Source organism: Eretmochelys imbricata, chromosome 28 (assembly GCF_965152235.1).
Source record: "Eretmochelys imbricata isolate rEreImb1 chromosome 28, rEreImb1.hap1, whole genome shotgun sequence".
In the NCBI taxonomy this organism is placed as follows: Eukaryota; Metazoa; Chordata; order Testudines; family Cheloniidae; genus Eretmochelys; species Eretmochelys imbricata.
In genome coordinates, this window is record NC_135599.1 from 3,031,577 (window position 1) to 3,050,028 (window position 18,452).

Sequence of the window (18,452 nt, forward strand, 5' to 3'; positions counted from 1 at the left end):
TAGAGGAACACTTTCCTCAGCAACAACAGACTCTTTCTGGGTCTCCCTTACATCCAGAATTACCTCTGGCCCATCCGGCGGATTCCTACACTATCCCCTTTCAGGCAAACTTACAGACTTCTTAGATAAAAGGTTAGAAGCATTCTCCTTCCCTGTGGCACACACAAATTCAGGAATCTTTTCCTTCTTGCTACAGGTTTCCACACCCTCAGTAGGTAACACGATCAAATCACCTTTCTGCTCTCCTTGTGCCCTGGCTAGGATCTCACCCTGATTAGACAGAGTTTCTGCACCCTTTCCAACAACACACTAGCAACAGGCAAAATACAAGCACCAGAATTGTCTCGTCTCTGGGATTTTACATAGACACTAACTGGATGCGACCTAGTTACAGGGCCATTCTCCCGAGCAGACACAAACTTAGGACCCTTCCCTTCCAAGGCTTTAGCTGAATCCAGAACCAGCTCTGAGACAACTGCAGGACCCTCAACCATCACAGGCTGAAAGGCCCCTTTTAGAGCCGGAGACACATTCTTCTTTCCCAGACACACAGCTTGGGATCTTTTCTCCTTGTCCAAGCACACAGGGCTGGTCACAGACAACTGCTTGGCGATGAGAGTAGCTCCCTCCATAGGCAAGTCAATAAACCTGGCAGACACAGGCACGTTTCCTTACCTGTCACAATTCTCCACCCAGCTAACAGGTAAGGTCCAGGAACACTCATCTTCCACTCTCCTCGCCTTCCCACCCTGCTGACTAGACACAGTCAGCAGCTCACAAGGCTGCCTAGGCTCATCCAGACTTTCCTTACCAAGCACCTTGCCACTCCCAACAGATCCCCTGCCCTGCCTGTGTCTCCCCCCACTCAGCTGGGGTCTCAGCTCCCACTGTGCTCAGCGCTGCCCTCGCTGTCCCAGTAGGGGTAGGCAGCGAGCTCGCTGCTTTCCTTGCTGCTTCAGAGGCAGCGTGAGCCCCCTGAGCCCCCCTCTCCAGTTTGCAATGGGGCAATAGAGCAAGGAGCGTCTCTCTGTCCCACCTAGCCCCAGGGGTCTGGTTACATGCAGGCAGGTATCCTGAGCCTAGAAGCTCCTCCCTGCTGCCAGTCAGGTCATCTGCATTTTCACTGACCATTTCCCTCTCCATCGATTGATTCCCTGGATTCAAATTCAAACCCTCGGCAGTTACCGGAGCAGGGCCTGGATCCTATCCCAAAGAGACACAGTCACCCCACAACAGGGTCTCACAGCCGATATCCCGGAGAACCCCAACGGCCAGCCAGCCCCACCCCTCCTGGGTCTGCACAGGGATCTGGGCCATAGGCAGGGCAAGGGGCTTCGTCCCTGGGACCCTCACCCAGCTCACACAGCACCTCAGCATCTAAGGCTGCACTGCCCGGGGCCTGACAAAAGTTCTCTCTGTCCCAGGATCTCGCCACCCCACGAATGTCTCCCCATTGACCATCACCTTCCGCTCCCACTGGAGGTTCGAGGTGCCTGGCCCCAGGGAACTCCACACAGACATACAGGTTGGGGTCAGGAGTGGGAGCTTGTCCACCTCCCCAGCCATCTGGCTGACGGAGTCTATGGCCTTGGGACCCAACAAGGGAGCTAGATACTGGGGCTTTTCCGCAGGGTCCCCCTGGTTCAAATCTCCAGCCTGCTCAAAGGCAGCAAGGTGGGCGTCCACATCCCCCGCCCTCCTTAACTGGGGCAGAAATTTAGTCTCGAGGTTGCCTGCGGAACTGGCCCCCCGGGCTCTATCCCCACTCACCCCTGGGAGGGCCCCTAGGCCTTTCCGCTCCCCCTCCGCCAGTTCATGCTGCTGCTGCTTCTGCAGCTTTTTCTCGGGCTCTCACTGTCTCTCACAGTCCTCTGGCTCTCTCGGACTCAGCTCCAATCCCGTCCGTCTCCGATCCCCGAATGGGGAACCCGATCATGAAGACCCCCGTCTGGTCGGGGACAGGAGTCTCGGCGATGCCTGGCTACTACTCCAGCTGCTCCCAGATCCTGCTATAACCCAATTTGGAGTCAGGAATCTGCTCCTTAGAGGGATCATCCTCCTCCAGCTGCACGATTAACTGTGCTTTGGTGAACTTTCCAATGCTCAACCCTCTCTTTCTGCACCGGGTTACAATGTCCTTCTTAAGGAGATGGTGATAGGCCGTTACTCCGCCCTTCCCAAGTTGTTGTGGACTCACAGACCTGTGTGCTCTCAGCTCCCCACGGTTTCCAGAGAGAACCGCTAGTGTGCCAGCCCTTCTCGAGGTCACCTCCTCTTTGCCAGGCTCGAGCTGCAGACTCCTCCGGTCCCAGCGCTCGCTGCAATCCCCAGGGGAACCCTGTTACTGGAAAAGTCCTTCTCTCTCCCAGGGCAAAGCCGTAGGCTCCTCCACACCTGAGACTGCTCACCACAGTCCCCAGGGGGACCCCATTACTGCGGAGTCCTTCTCGCTGGTCACACACTCCCAGGGGTTAACCGTCCCCTGAAACCGCTCCTCTCTGAGCCTTCAGCACGTCTGGTCCTCATCAATCCCCCTTCGTTTTATTGCTCCCCAGTCACTTACTGCAGGAAGTGCCATCCATGGGGGGCAGTACATCCCACCCCTGCCACCAATTGTCACAGAGTCCCGGAGCGATGCTCTGGAACTGCTACCCATGAAGCCAGTCAGGACTCTGGGCAAGTCTCCTTTCTGTGAGCAGCCTACCTTCAGGACACACGGCTCACACAGCTTCAACCTTTCTGGGTCTTACCTCGGAGCATTCAGCATCCTCTGCCCCTCCGTGCGCTTCCCACAGCGAGTCCGCTCAGGTGGGGTTCCTGGGGAAGCCAGAGGGTCCTGCACCCCAACTTCGCAGTCAGATGTGACTCTCAGCCAGCCAGCAAAACAGAGGTCCATTAAATGACATGAACACTGTCTAAAACAGAGCTTGTTGGTGCAGAGAACGGGACCCCTCAGCTGCGTCCATTTTGGGGGGCAGTGAGCCAGACAACCACGTCTGCCCTTCACTCCATGTCCCAGCCAGTCCCAAACTGAAACTCCCTCCAGCCCCTCCCCCCTGGGCTTTGTTCCTTTCCCTGGGCCAGGAGGTCACCGGATTCCTTTGTTCTCCAACACTTTAGCACTCACCTTGCAGGGAGGAAGGGCCCAGGATATCAGTTGCCAGGAAACAGGGTGTCGGCCATTCTCTGTGTCCAGAACCCTGCACACACATGCCCTCTAGGGCTCTGCAATGATCATACACCCTTACCCCACCACCTAGAGACTTAAGAACTGCCTAGGGGAAACTGAGGCACCCCGACATTATTCAGAGGAAACATTAAGAACAGTCCCACTTCGTCACAACAGGGCATCCTCTCTCTGGGCTGTGCCTCTGGCTTTGGGGCTGTTGGATTTTCCTAATATCCAACCTAAACCTCCCACACTGAACTTGAGACCATTACTCCTTGTTCTGTCATCTGCTACCACTGAGAACAGTCTAGATCCATCCTCTTTGGAACCCCCTTGCAGGTAGTTGAAAGCAGCTATCAAATCCCCCCTCATTCTTCTCTTCCACAGACTAAACATCCCCACTTCCCTCAGCCTCTCCTCATAAGTCATGTGTTCCACTCCCCTAATCATTGGGGTTGGATTGGGCTCAAGGAGAAAAGATTTTGTGTGACACTGTGTGGGGATGGGGAGGGTATGATTCTCTAGGATATAAATGATGGAACACACAGGGGTAGTGACAGTCAAGCCCCATGTCTGAGTGTTATGACCCTGTGTGGTGCTGCCATTCACCTTCTCCTCCTATGGTCTCATCTTTCATTGAATCCAGCATCTTTCAACCGATCATCATCACAGAGGTGTCCCACATGCCTCAAATACAGTGTCCCTCTCAGAGATGCCAAGGACTGGAACGGATTTCAGCTGATGGACAGGTTTGCTAGGTTTTTATACATTTGACTAGTAAAATGCTGAGTTTTTAAATTTATTACAAGCATCATTCCTGATCATACTGGAGAGGGGTAAGGAAATTGATTTTCATTCAACAAAGTTTATAAACAGAAGCACTGGGATTTGAAGGAGGAACCCGTTGCCAGGCAGGCAAATGTTCCATCACTGAGCTACACACTCAACAAAGAGCGCCTTGGATAGCCCAGACAAGGGATGGGTTGGAACCTGGAGATTTAGTACACTTTATATATATACAAACACCACTGCTTACAAAATCACCACACCTGCCCTCTGTTACCAGAGGACAGAAACAACTTTCCTTGGAGCAAACACTGCTACCCAGCTCCATGCCCTCCAATCTCTCCAGCGTTGCCCCAATCCCTTAGCGGTACAGGGCACAGGTAACTAGAACCCCTTCATCCCGATAGAATTAATGGCCAAATAATTCCATTTAGACCAGAAACGCAGAGCTCCTTTGTCAGAGCAATGTACATAGTGATCTAGTCTGGCTGTAAACTATATATCAACACGAAATATGGTGTTAGATGAATCCTCAGAAACGGCTGTTCCCCATCCAGATCCCAGCAAAGGGTAATCCGAGGAAAGGGGCTGTTTAGGAAGGAAAGAAGAAAGATGTCCCTCTCTCCCTGGAGGAACTGAGCTCTGTACTTTGGATAGAAAGGAGGGGAAGGAAGTGGCCACACGATGGCAGCAGAAATGAAATGAAACACAAGAAATCAAACACAAAAGGCTTCTTCTGTGCACATTGATTCTGAACAGTGAGGGTTAATATCAGGGTTGGAAGAGACCTCAGGAGGTCATCTAGACCCACCCCCTGCTCAAAGCAGGACCAATCCCCAATTAAATCATCCCAGCCAGGGCTTTGTCAAGCCTGACCTTAAAAACTTCTAAGGAAGGAGATTCTACCCTCCCTAGGTAACACATTCCAGTGTTTCACCACCCTCCTAGTAAAAAGTTTTTCCTAATATCCAACCTAAACCTCCCCCACTGCAACTTCAGACCATTACTCCTTGTCCTCTCATCTTCTGCCACTGAGAATAGTCTAGAACCCTCCTCTTTGGAACCCCCTCTCAGGTAGTTAAGAGCAGCTATCAAATCCCCCCTCATTCTTCTCTTCTGCAGACTAAACAATCCCAGTTCCCTCAGCCTCTCCTCATAAGTCATGTGTTCCAGACCCCTAATAATTTTTGTTGCCCTTCGCTGGACTCTCTCCAATTTATCCACATCGTTCTTGTAGTGTGGGGCCCCAAACTGGACACACTACTCCAGATTGGCCTCACCAATGTCCAATAGAGGGGAACGTTCACATCCCTCCGTCTGCTGGCTATGCCCCTACTTATACATTCCAAAATGCCATTGGCCTTCTTGGCAACAAGGGCACACTGTTGACTCATATCCAGCTTCTCGTCCACTCTCACCCCTAGCTCCTTTTCCGCAGAACTACTGCCTAGCCATTCGGTCCCTAGTCTGTAGCGGTGCATGGGATTCTTCCATCCTAAGTGCAGGACTCTGCACTTATCCTTGTTGAACCTCATCAGATTCGTTTTGGTCCAATCCTCCTATTTGTCTAGGTCCCTCTGTATCCTATCCCTACCTGCCACCATATCTACCACTCCGCCTCGTTTAGTATCATCCGCAAATTTGCTGAGAGTGCAATCCACACCATCCTCCAGATCATTTATGAAGATATTGAATAAAACCGGCCCCAGGACCTACCCTTGGGGTACGCCACTTGATACCGGCTGCCAACTAGACATGGAGCCATTGATCACTACCCGTTGAGCCCGACAATCTAGCCAACTTTCTACCCACCTTATAGTGCATTCATCCACCCCATACTTCTATAACTTGCTGACAAGAATACTGTGGGAGACCGTGTCAAAAGCTTTGCTAAAGATGCTGGGAGTTCTCGTTCCCTGAGAACTGGCCTGGCTCCCTTCTCAACAGCAAACAAATCAATTCCACGTCCCCTTCCCGGATAAATCAGCCTGGAGCCAAGGGCAGCACGGGACTATTCCCTTTACTTCCCACCGAGGCATGAGACAACCCAGGGTCATACTAGAAGAGCTGATGGAATTGACGTGGGGAAACCAGCCTTTAATAACAGGCAGCTCAAGTTTAAGCCAAGTGTTTTTACCAATTTTTACAATATTATATAACCCTTCAATCATAAAAAGAAAAGGAGTACTTGTGGCACCTGAGAGACTAACCAATTTATTTGAGCATGAGCTTTTGTGAGCTACAGCTCACTTCATGGGATGCATACCGTGGAAACTGCAGCAGACTTTATATACACACAGAGAATATGAAACAATACCTCCTCCCACCCCACTGTCCTTCTGGTAATAGCTTATCTAAAGTGATCATCAAGTTGGGCCATTTCCAGCACAAATCCAGGTTTTCTCACCCTCCACCCCCCGCCCCCAGAAATTCACTCTCCTGCTGGTGATAGCCCATCCAAAGTGACAACTCTCTACACAATGTGCATGATATTCAAGTTGGGCCATTTCCTGCACAAATCCAGGTACTCTCACACCCTCACCCCCTCCCAAAAACCACACACACAAACTCACTCTCCTGCTGGCAATAGCTCATCCAAACTGACCACTCTCAAAGTTTAAATCCAAGTTAAACCAGAACATCTGGGTGGGGGAGGAAAAAGAAGGGGAAATAGGCTACCTTGTATAATGACTTAGCCACTCCCAGTGTCTTTTTAAGCCTAAATTAATAGTATCCAATTTGCAAATGAATTCCAATTCAGCAGTTTCTCGCTGGAGTCTGGATTTGAAGTTTTTTTGTTGTAAGATAGCGACCTTCATGTCTGTGATTGCGTGACCAGAGAGATTGAAGTGTTCTCCGACTGGTTTATGAATGTTATAATTCTTGACATCTGATTTGTGTCCATTTATTCTTTTACGTAGAGACTGTCCAGTTTGACCAATGTAAATGGCAGAGGGGCATTGCTGGCACATGATGGCATATATCACATTGGTGGATGTGCAGGTGAAGGAGCCTCTGATAGTGTGGCTGACGTTCTTAGGCCCTGTGATGGTGTCCCCTGAATAGATATGTGGGCACAGTTGGCAACGGGCTTTGTTGCAAGGATAAGTTCCTGGGTTAGTGGTTCTGTTGTGTGGTATGTGGTTGTTGGTGTGTATTTGTTTCAGGTTGCAGGGCTGTCTGTAGGCAAGGACTTGCCTGTCTCCCAAGATTTGAGAGATTGTTGGGTCATCCTTTAGGACAGGTTGTAGATCCTTAATAATGTGTTAGAGGGGTTTTATTTGGGGGCTGAAGGTGACGGCTAGTGGCGTTCTGTTATTTTCTTTTTTAGGCCTGTGCTGTAGTAGGTAACTTCTGGGAACTCTTCTGGCTCTATCAATCTGTTTCTTTACTTCCGCAGGTGGGTATTGTAGTTGTAAGAAAGCTTGACAGAGATCTTGTAGGTGTTAGTCTCTGTCTGAGGGGTTGGACCAAATGCGGCTGTATCGCAGAGCTTGGCTGTAGACGATGGATCGTGTGGTGTGGTCAGGGTGAAAGCTGGAGGCATGCAGGTAGGAATAGCGGTCAGTAGGTTTCCGGTATCGGGTGGTGTTTATGTGACCATTCTTTATTAGCACTGTAGTGTCCACATACCACAAAACAGAACCACTAACTGCTGAATTGGAATTCATTTCCAAATTGCATACAATTAACTTAGGCTTGACTCGAGACTGGGAGTGGTTTAGTCATTATGCAAGGTAGCCTATTTCCCCTTGTTTTTTCCTCCCCCCCCCCCGCCCTCGGACGTTCCTGTTAAACCCTGGATTTGTGCTGGAGATGGCCCACCTTGATTATCATACACAATGTAATGAGAGTGGTCACTTTGGATAAGCTATTGCCATCAGGAGAGTGAGTTTGTCTGTGTTGCGGGGGGGGGTCAGAAAACCTGGATTTGTGTTGGAAATGGCCCACCTTGATTATCATACACATTGTAAGGATAGTGGTCACTTCAGATAAGCTATTACCAGCAGGAGAGTGAGTTTTTGTGTGTTGGGGGGGGGGTGGTGGTGGTGAGAAAACCTGGATTTGTGCTGGAAATGGCCCAACTTGATTATCATACACATTGTAAGGAGAGTGATCACTTTAGATAAGCTATTACCAGCAGGAGAGTGGGGTGGGAGGAGGTATTTTTTTATGCTTTGTGTGTATATAAGATCTTCTAAACTTTCCACAGTATGCATCCGATGAAGTGAGCTGTAGATCATGAAAGCTTATGTTCAAATAAATTGGTTAGTCTCTAAGGTGCCACAAGTACTCCTTTTCTTTTTACAATCATCACAGTTACGTCCATAGTGACTGTAAATTTTCTTCTATACTTATTATCATCAGTGTGTTATTTTCTCTGGAATCTAGACCATGACTATACCTTGACCAAGAAATTTGGACCTTGATAAAATAATCAACTACCCCTGGTTAAGGCCATGGACTTGACATCCACCCGGGTGTCCCTGCACAGGTACAAGTACTAACAACTGCTGCCTTTTAGCCATAGCTTTTAGTCAGGGCAAGAAATTGATACAAACCCGTTAAATCATTTCTCAGCCTGAGTCCTTCATCCACATTCCTTAGGGCATTGCGCCACCACGTGAATGTTTCATTTCCCTCCTCAATTTCACACAGAGACACAATTTCCTTTGCACAGATCCATGAACAGTAGAACCTCCCTGTGTCTCTTGTCTGAGCCAGGGCATTCAATTCCATTGAAACCTTCTCTCCTGCAATGGCAATAGTCAGACAGACGGGATGTAGCTACCTGCATCCCTGACAGTGCCCCACAGAAATCCTGACCCCTGCTCTTGAAGAGATGTGCTGGAGATTTGAATAGGAAAGGGACTGTCTGACTTGTCGAAGTGGGGAATAAACAACAATCTATTGCAAAGTCATTAACCACAAACATACTCCGATCATGCTCCAGCCGGAAGAGAAATGGGCAGAAATTCTCGCTTTCTGCCATGAACACACTTGTGCTGGGGAAGCTGGTCTGAGCAAGCATTTTGAAGGGACAATTCTGTGAGAACAGAATCATAGTGTAGCTAAGCAGCTGTCCATCAAGTAGTTGTGGCCGAGTGGTTAAGGTGATGGATTTGAAATCCCTTGTGGGGGTCTCCCCCCATGCACGTTCAAATCCTGTCAACTACAGAAACGTTAGCGTGTTGTCATCGCTGCTTTTCTGTGTGAGCATACACAGTGCGAACTGGAGCCAGCTCTGGCCTCGCTCTATCTACATGTGAGACTGCTATAGCACTTAGGTGTATTTTTATCACTTAGCTAGTTACAGGGGTATAAAAATGAAGAATCAAAATCATGGTCCACCTGTGTATGGGCCTGCTCTCACTAGGATAGTCGGAGGCCTTGTTCTTAGGCTAAGCCCTTTGGCCAAGCCGCAGGGGCAGCTATAAGCTGGGAAGCGTACAGTCACATTGTCACATCCCAAACCAGACACACTGAAATAAGGTGGTATTGAGCGGTTAGGAAAAAGATCCTGTCCACAGAGTGCCCATCACCACTAGATAAAGGAACGGATCTTAAGATGGTTGAAGAAAACGTCGTTTGCCAGCATCCTGTCTGGCAAGAAATCACTTATCAATGGTTGTGGTTGTGAAACCCTCATTTCTGTATGTTTTATCTTTATGCCCCCCAGTTTTCTATTGTTAATCTGTCTGGTTCGCTAATTGTTTCTGTCTGCTGTATAATTAATTTTGCTAGATGTAAGTTAATTAAGGTAGTGGGATATAATTGGTTAGAGAATTATGTTACAATATGTTAGGATTGGTGAGTTAAATTTCAGTAAAACGATTGGTTAAGGTATAGTTGAGAATACTATTATATAAACTGGGGTCAAACAGGTCAAAGAGGGGAAATTGGAATCATGCTTGCTAAGGGGGGGGACGGGAAACAGGGACACAGGCTAGGCTCTGCGACATCAGAGCTGGGAAGGGGGATACAGGGTAAATGCTCTGTGGCATGAGAGCTTGGAAAGGAACACTGGGGAACAGACTCTATTGGCTTATAGAGATAAGCCCAACTTGTGTGAAGGGCTCCGAAATATGATTGCTTGGAAACTAATCCCAATAAAGATTGCATTGTCTGTGCTTTGGTCTTCTGGCCTTTTGCTGCTTGCTGACAAGAACCAGGGAAGCGGGAGGGTTGAGGGAAAGCTCTTTAACATGGACCATAGCGTGTCCATAGTGTGTCACTGCATGTTGTTGGCCAAGTGATCACAGCACCTGGAGGGGTTTTGCTACTTGTCACTAGCACAGTATTGTAAGAGGCAGCCCAGATTCAACAGCTGTGTATGCCAGATGAGTTACAGCAACCTTTACCTTGTTTCCATGTTCATCCGATGCCTCCTTTCAACACTTGTCAGCAAAAAGACCTGTTCGTTTTGCAAGCATGGGTATGGCTAGTCAAAGGCAGGTTTCTCCGTTAACAAAAAAGATTGACCAAAAGGTGACAAGAGGAGGCACGTTCAGCAAGGCAGCACTGGATGCTGGATCCTGAATTTTCTCTTTATCCAGCAGGTTTATTGGCAAGCTCTGCCACGGTGCCACTCTCTGGGACTTCTCCCATAACTGCTCCATCTTTCATCAACAATAAAATGAAAGGTGAAAGGACAGTAATTCTCCATTTCCTGCAAGCCCTACAGGGAATCCTCTAGAAGCGTCTCTGTGCATAGACATTTCTAGTGAATTGCATGGGACACAAGCTCTGGTGTCATAGCAATTGCAGTCAAAGCAACCTCCTTCCCAACACCAATAGCCTTTTCATCAACTCCAGGCTGGTGATTTGATTCTCTCCAATGCTCCTCTGCAAAGAAGCCTTTTCCTTAGGAAGCAATTACTTACATTGCCAAGGGAGGTCTCTTCTGTTTCCTAGGAAGACAGAGGAAAACATGAGCAGAGGAGACAAAAGCTGTACAACAAAGCACTACTGGGAGTTGAACCCAGGATCTCCTGTTTACAAGACAGGTGCTTTAACCTACTAAGCCATGGTGCCTTCCTCAACTAGCTATTTGCAACTGTTCCCCTTGATGGTCCAAGACAACACCTTCAAATGCCAAAGTACAGACGTTCCCCATTTCCCACAAAACTTGCAGACCTTGAGCAGGATGGCTCTCTGGATTGGAAAAAGTTCAGAAAAGGGCAACAAAAATGGTTAGGGGTATGGAGCATCTGCCATATGAGGAGATATTAATAAGACTGGGACTTTTCAGCTTGGAAAAAAGACGACTAAGGGGGGATATTCTAGAGGTCTATAAAATCATGACTGGTGTGAGTCAGTAAATAAGGCAGTGTTATTAACCCCCTCTCCTAAGACAAGAACTAGGGGCCACCAAATGAAATTAATAGGCAGCACGTTTAAAACAAACAAAAAGAAGTATTTTTTCACACAACCCACAGTCTACATGTGGAACTCCTTGCCAAAGGATATTGTGAAGGCCAAGACTATAACAGGGTTCAAAAAATGAACCAGATATATTCATGGAGGATAGGCCTATCAATGGGTAATAGCCAAGATGGATAGGGATGGTGTTCCTACCCTCTGTTTGCCAGGAGCTGTGAATGGGCGACAAGGGAGAGATCACTTGATGATTACGTATTCTGTTCATTCTTTCTGAAGCACTTGACATTGGCCACTATGAGCTATAGGGACCTTTGGTCTGACCCAGTATGGCCGTTCTTACGTCCTTATGGCCCTATGCTCCTTTCATATATATTCATGGGATTCTGCCTTACAATGTGTCCCTGAGATCTCACTCAAAATGCCCCAGACAGGCAAACACTCTGGGATCCTGAAGCCTCTGCCACCCATGTTGTACCTTGTCGCTCATCACTAACCCTTGATGCTGCTCCTTTCTATAGACTGTGAAAAGGGGGGAGGCAGTGCCGGAGCCTTCTGGGGATGCAGATCCAACACTTTGGGAGAGACAGATTCTTCGAGGCATCAGATTGCTGTAAGCCAGGGGAGGCCAACCTGTGGCTCCAGAGCCACGTGTGGCTCTTCAGAAGTTAATATGCGGCTCCTTCTATAGGTGCTGACTCTGGGGCTGGAGCTACAGATACCAACTTTCCAATGTGCCGGGGGTGCTCACTGCTCTACCTCTAGCTCTTCCACAGGCCCTGCCTCCACTCCAACCCTTCCAGCCCACTCCCCTGAGCCTGCCATGCCCTCACTCCTCTCCCCTCCACGCAGAGCCTCCTGCATGCCATGAAACAGCTGATTGGGCGGTGCAATCATATGCGGGGAGGGAGGAGGAGGCACTGATTGGCGGGGCAGTCGGTGGGCGGGAGGCGGTGAGAGCTGTGGGGGTGGAGTTGATGCAGGGCTGCTGACATATTACTGTGGCTCTTTGGCAAAGTACACTGCTAAATTCTGGCTCCTTCTCAGGCTCAAGTTGGCTACCCCTGCTCTAAACCATGCAGCCTCCCCATAAAACAGGGGCTTGTTCCAGCCCTGAGTCTGGGCTACCGGGATCACTCCCACAGGGCAGGGTGACCACAGATTACAGCCTGAAAATAGGTATGTGAAACTAACTCCTGTTCTCCCTGACAGGCTTCCCCTAGATCAAAAGGCACCCCAGGCAAGAAGCATCTGCGATGCCCCCCGTCACATGTTAAACTTTGGAATATTTTATTTTTATTGCATTTGCAACTCATTTCATGATTTTGATGCAGAATTTGTATGCATGATTTTCTCTGTCATATAAGGTGATACATTTGCAGGCTAGGATCTGTACATCTGTTTTTATTCATGCCAGAAATAATCAAATACAAAAGTTTATTTCCTTTAAGCAAATAGAATTTTTTTTTAATTTTAACAGTAACTGAAATGTACTAAGATCTAGAAATTGAATGGCCACGAACACAGGGTGGACCAGTCTTAACTAGTGTTACAGTGAGAAACAGCGTTAGACTGTTAACCCGAGTCCTTTAGTTCAAAGATCACTTTCTCGACTTTGTCCTCATGAACTGAAGCGCAGCATTAGAGAGATCCAAAGACTGGCCAATGGCATTTTCAAGTGATAAAATAACAAGTGATGTCGGTCTCTCATTGGCCATCATAGACTGGACATATGTTTTAATGAGCCTGAACTTCAATGTGAGGGTGGCTCTGTCCACCTCCTTCCCCTCTGCTGCTGGGCACCAAGTCCCTGGCGGCCAGTAGGTAAAGCCGGGAATACAGGGTGGGGTGCCAAGTGGCAGCAGGATTCTTGCCAGCAGGGTTCAGCTGCCCAACTTCCTCCCCATGCCGCTAGGCCCCAGTCGCCTTCAGCCACCAGGTAACCCAGGAACTAAGACAGGAATGGGGTGAGGAAGCAAGTCAAGCTGAGCAAGGCAGGCAAAAATTCATCTTGCCTTCGTGGCCCACTCACAATGAGGTCCTTTTTGTGTGCCATGGCTGACAAAAACATCCCAGACAGAGAAACAGCAGGCCAAACAGAAACCTCGTAACTCTCAAAGTAGCTCAGCTGGAGCGCATTAGACTGAAGATTTAAAGGTCCCTGCTTCAATCCCAGGCTTCGGCATGTTGTTTTGTCCCTTTGTGTGCGGGGGTGGGCTGTTTTCTGGAAGTGCAGCGGTGCGTTTACCCGCCGTGAGTCCCTCATTTCGGGCTCTGCAGCAGGAAAAAGCAGCCTGGGCTTGTGAACCCAGGTGGCCCACCTGAGCTTTCTTTCTTCTGTTGCTCTTTCTCGGCAAGGGGAAGAAAAAGAAGCTCTCCTTCAAGCTGGAGTCACAAGGATCACATAAAATCGACTTCCTGAGCGCCGGCTCCAGTCCTTTGCTCTCCCAGCTGACCTACCAAAGGGCTACCGCCACTTTCTCCAGGTCTGCCCATCAGTGTGTGCCAGGGTGAGAGCCAGCCAAGTGGATGGAATTTGAAGGCGGGGGCAAAGCTCTGTGACAGAGTTTCTGTAGTGTAGTGGTTATCACGTTTGCCTCACACGCTAAAGGCCCCTGGTTCGAAACCAGGCAGAAACATGATGGTTTACTTTTTCTAGCTCTCCAGCAAGGCGCTCCTACTTCTACCACTGGCCTCTCCCTGGGATAACCCCGACCCCTGCAGGACAGAGGGTGGTGAAATGGGCTGAGAAATCTAGAGGGTCTAGGCCAGTCACCTTTTGGAGCCTTGTGGCTTGGCCTCCTCTCCCCTTGGACGTTGGCCTATGGAGGCTGGCTCTTCCGGCTGCCCTCCTTTGCATGACTTGCCAAAGGAGGGAGTGAGGCAGGAATAGGGCAAAAGAGGAAAGTCATGCTGAGGAAGACAGGGCAGAAGCTAAGTGCCTCACTGGGGTTAGCAGAGCGTCACCGTTCGTTCTGGCAAAGCCAGGGGCGGTGCAGTTGACTACTGGGAGGTAGAATCCTGTGTCTGCCTCCTGGTTTCCCAGGGATGGCTACTTGCAGTCCAGGAGAAGAAGGACGGTTCTGGGTGAAAGGAAGACAAGCAAAGCGGAGTCCGAGTTTGTGTGCACCCGTGCTCTTTTCTGGCCAAGATGGGGGTGCAGTGATGGGCTTGAGAGGCTCCCTGCCACACATGGAGTAGCGAGAACCACTCCTCCTTTGTGGCCGACCCAGGGGCGTGATTGACGGCTTTGGAGGCGGGGGTTGGGCTGGCTGTGAGCAACTGGGATCCCTTCTGAGGGCCGAACCCATGGTAGTGTGGTTGGCTGCTGGGAGGTAGAATCCTGTGCCTGCCTCTTGACATCCCAGGGACAGCTACCTGTAGCCCAGAAAAAGAAGCGTGGTTCTGGGTGGAAGGAAAAGAAGCAATGGTTAAGCCGAGTGGGATCCTTTCTCATCAAGATAGTGTGCTGTCGTGGGCCTGGGAATTGCCTGTGAGCAGGGGGTGGACATGTTCCAGGGAGAACCGCTGCTCCTTTCTGGCCTTCACTGCTATGCCAGTATAAAGGGTGAATAAGCCTGGAGTTTCTTGAGCAGATGGTGTCGTTTCTTCTGGTAATCCTCAGTGGGATCAGAGGATAATGGCTTGTAGAATGTGGAGTTAGAGAGCTGCCTAGCAGCCTCTTGTTCATAGTCCAACTTAGTCGTGATGACGACAGCACATCCTTTGTTAGCCTTTTTTATTATGATGTCAGAGTTGTTCCAGAGGCTGTTGATTTCTATTGTGTGTACACAGGAAGGTTTGAATGTGTAACAGGTACGTTTGGTAAACCTTAGCTATTTTATGTTTGTAACAGGCTCTTGCCCACCTCCAGCAGAGTTTTCCATCAAATACTATGGCAACTTACCAAATGTCATGCAAACTAGTCCATTCCTCCCCATAGTCAATCTCTGAACAGAATGTTAGAATGAGGCAGAGAACTGGGAAAGTATCATGATAGGAATACATTAAAAAGTGGGATTAATCAAAGATGGGATGCAGACAGAGCCTGTTCTATAGCTGGTGAAGTGACTGGGCCACACTCCCACTCGTGCTGGTTCTGAAATAAGAAGAGAAGCAGGTCAAAGAGAATGAGCTCATGTGGGAGCTCTAGGCAGCTGCCCTGTCAGTGCATCACACACCTGGGAGGTGTAACACAAAACACAGCACTTCCCCTCTGGAAGAGAAACCCTTCCCCCCACTGCCACCACTTCATGATACTATCCATGGGGCTGTTTGTTCTGCAGGACTTTGATCTCTCTGGGTGGTCCATGGTGATTCATAAAAGAGCCATTCGGGGAGCAGGAGTCATCCCAATAGAAATCTCTTCACTTCTTTCTCAGTGCACCTTCTTAGCACTGGCTTTGGGTGCTTTGAAGTTGGCTCTCCAGTCTTGATGTTAGGTGGGATCTTGACCACCTTCTGGGGCTTGGCAGATTACACCTTTTGAGGGCTTTTCTCTGCCTTTTTGGTCCCCCCTGCAGTCACCGCATTCCGATGATTATTCCTAGACATGGGCATGGTGGCCTTCCTGGGGATCTTGGCAGCTTTAGCCAGCTTCTTGGTGGCTATATTCCTGCTCAGAGCCACGGTCTTCTTCTCATGCCATATCCTTGTCCTAGCTGCTGGTTGAATGTGAAGGAGCCCAGGTGCTGGTGACTTTAGCCTGCACCAAGTTGCCTTTGCTCATCAGACTCCTGAACCCCAACTGGATGTGGTTCTTCTTCTTCTGCACAGCATAGCTGTTAGGGGGCTTATTCCTTCCCCCACTTCCTTCCCTGGTCCTTCTCGCATGAACAGAGAGCAACAATACCCAAAGTCCAAAGGTGCAAACAATTCGATGTTTATTGGGGTGAAATTCCAGCAAGCATGATTCCAGTTTTCTTCTTTAGTGTCCCCCTTCCCAGCTCTGACACCACAGAGCCTTACACCTGTGTTTCCTTGTTCCCATTTCCCCCTTTAGCTAAATATGATTCCAATTTCCCCACCCGGGAGTTCGTCTTAGCTGTACCTCAACCAATCATTTTCCTGAAATTTAACTAACCAATCCTAACATATTGTAAGATGATTATGGAACCAATTATATCCCACCACCTTAATTAGTTTACACCCAGCAAAATTAATTATACAGCAGACAGAAACAATCACAGAACTAGACAGAGATGATACAGACAAACAATAGGGAAATGGGGACTACAGTGATAGAACAAAGACAGAAGTGAGGATTTCACATCCCAGCTATTGATAAGTGAGTTCTTGCCAGAGAGGATGCTATCAAACTAAGTTTCCTTTTACATCTTCTAGGCACTTCCCTTTCTCTGGAGGTGATAGGCATTATCAGGACAGGATTGTATTCCTATCAGCCCAATAGCAGCTGATTTCAATGTGACTAGGTTGGAATGTGAGGAGGTGACCTTTCACTTCCCAGCTTATGGCTGCCTCTGCTGCTTAGCCAAAGGCCTTAGCCCTAAGCACAGGGGCCTCAGACTGTCACAGTAAAAGAAGGCCCTTACACCGGCAGACAGTGATTTTGATTCTTTCATACCTCTAGAACTTGCCAAGTGATAAGAATACACCGAAATTCTTAGAGTACAGGCCTTTACAGACAGGCCTGAATATCTATATCCTAACAATAGCCCCTGGAGAACACGGATCTGCAAATGTGTATTCATATTATACCTTTGTTTAATTTAAGAAAACATAAACTAGACACAGAAGACTGGAATGATTTCAGTTGATAGCCAGGTTTGCTATGTTTTTATGCATTTGCACAGTGAAACATTGAGGGTTTACAGTCATTTCAGGAATCCTCATACAGTGGAATTAGTGGGTAGAATTAGTGGGGGAAGCAAAAGTGGTTGGGAATCTGGGAGGCAGTGACCATGAGTTGGTTGAGTTCACGATCCGGACGCAGGGAAGAAAGGTAAGCAACAGGATACGGACCCTGGACTTCAGGAAAGCAGACTTCGACTAACTCAGGGAAAGGATGGCCAGGATCCCCTGGGGGACTAACTAGAAGGGGAAAGGAGTCCAGGAGAGCTGGCTGTATTTCAAGGGATCCCTGTTGAGGTTACAGGGACAAACCATCCCGATGAGTCGAAAGAATAGTAAATATGGCAGGCGACCAGCTTGGCTTAATGGTGAAATCCTAGCGGATCTTAAACATAAAAAAGAAGCTTACAAGAAGTGGAAGGTTGGACATATGACCAGGGAAGAGTATAAAAATATTGCTCGGGCATGTAGGAATGATATCAGGAGGGCCAAATCGCACCTGGAGCTGCAGCTAGCAAGGGATGTCAAGAGTAACAAGAAGGGCTTTTTCAGGTATGTTGTCAACAAGAAGAAAGCCAAGGAAAGTGTGGGCCCATTACTGAATGAGGGAGGCAACCTAGTGACAGAGGATGTGGAAAAAGCTAATGTGTTCAATGCTTTTTTTCCCTCTGTTTTCACTAACAAGGTCAGCTCCCGGACTGCTGCGCTGGGCATCACAAAATGGGGAGTAGGTGGCCAGCCCTCTGTGGAGAAAGAGGTGGTTAGGGACTATTTAGAAAAGCTGGACGTGCACAAGTCCATGTGGCCGGACGAGTTGCATCCGAGAGTGCTGAAGGAATTGGCGGCTGTGATTGCAGAGCCATTGGCCATTATCTTTGAAAACTCGTGGCGAATGGGGGAAGTCCCGGATGACTGGAAAAAGGCTAATGCAGTGCCAATCTTTAAAAAAGGGAAGAAGGAGGATCCTGGGAACTACAGGCCAGTCAGCCTCACCTCAGTCCCTGGAAAAATCATGGAGCAGGTGCTCAAAGAATCAATCCTGAAGCACTGGCATGAGAGGAAAGTGATCAGGAACAGCCAGCATGGATTCACCAAGGGAAGGTCATGCCTGACTAATCTAATTGCCTTTTATCATGAGATTACTGCTTCTGTGGATGAAGGGAAAGCAGTGGATGTATTGTTTCTTGACTTTAGCAATGCTTTTGACACGGTCTCCCACAGTATTCTTGTCAGCAATTTAAGGAAGTATGGGCTGGATGAATGCACTATAAGGTGGGTAGAAAGCTGGCTAGATTGTCGGGCTCAA

General features: G+C 48.7%; 2 non-coding genes across 2 annotated transcripts; one reads left to right on the forward strand and one right to left on the reverse strand.

Moving 5' to 3' along the window:
* Window positions 1-10,916: 10,916 nt before the first annotated feature.
* Window positions 10,917-10,990, reverse strand: TRNAT-UGU (transfer RNA threonine (anticodon UGU)). The gene has a single exon. It is a non-coding gene; the product is annotated as a tRNA-Thr (tRNA).
* Window positions 10,991-13,901: 2,911 nt separating this feature from the next.
* TRNAV-CAC (transfer RNA valine (anticodon CAC)) lies at window positions 13,902-13,974 on the forward strand. Its single transcript has one exon. It is a non-coding gene; the product is annotated as a tRNA-Val (tRNA).
* The last annotated feature ends 4,478 nt before the right edge of the window (window positions 13,975-18,452 follow it).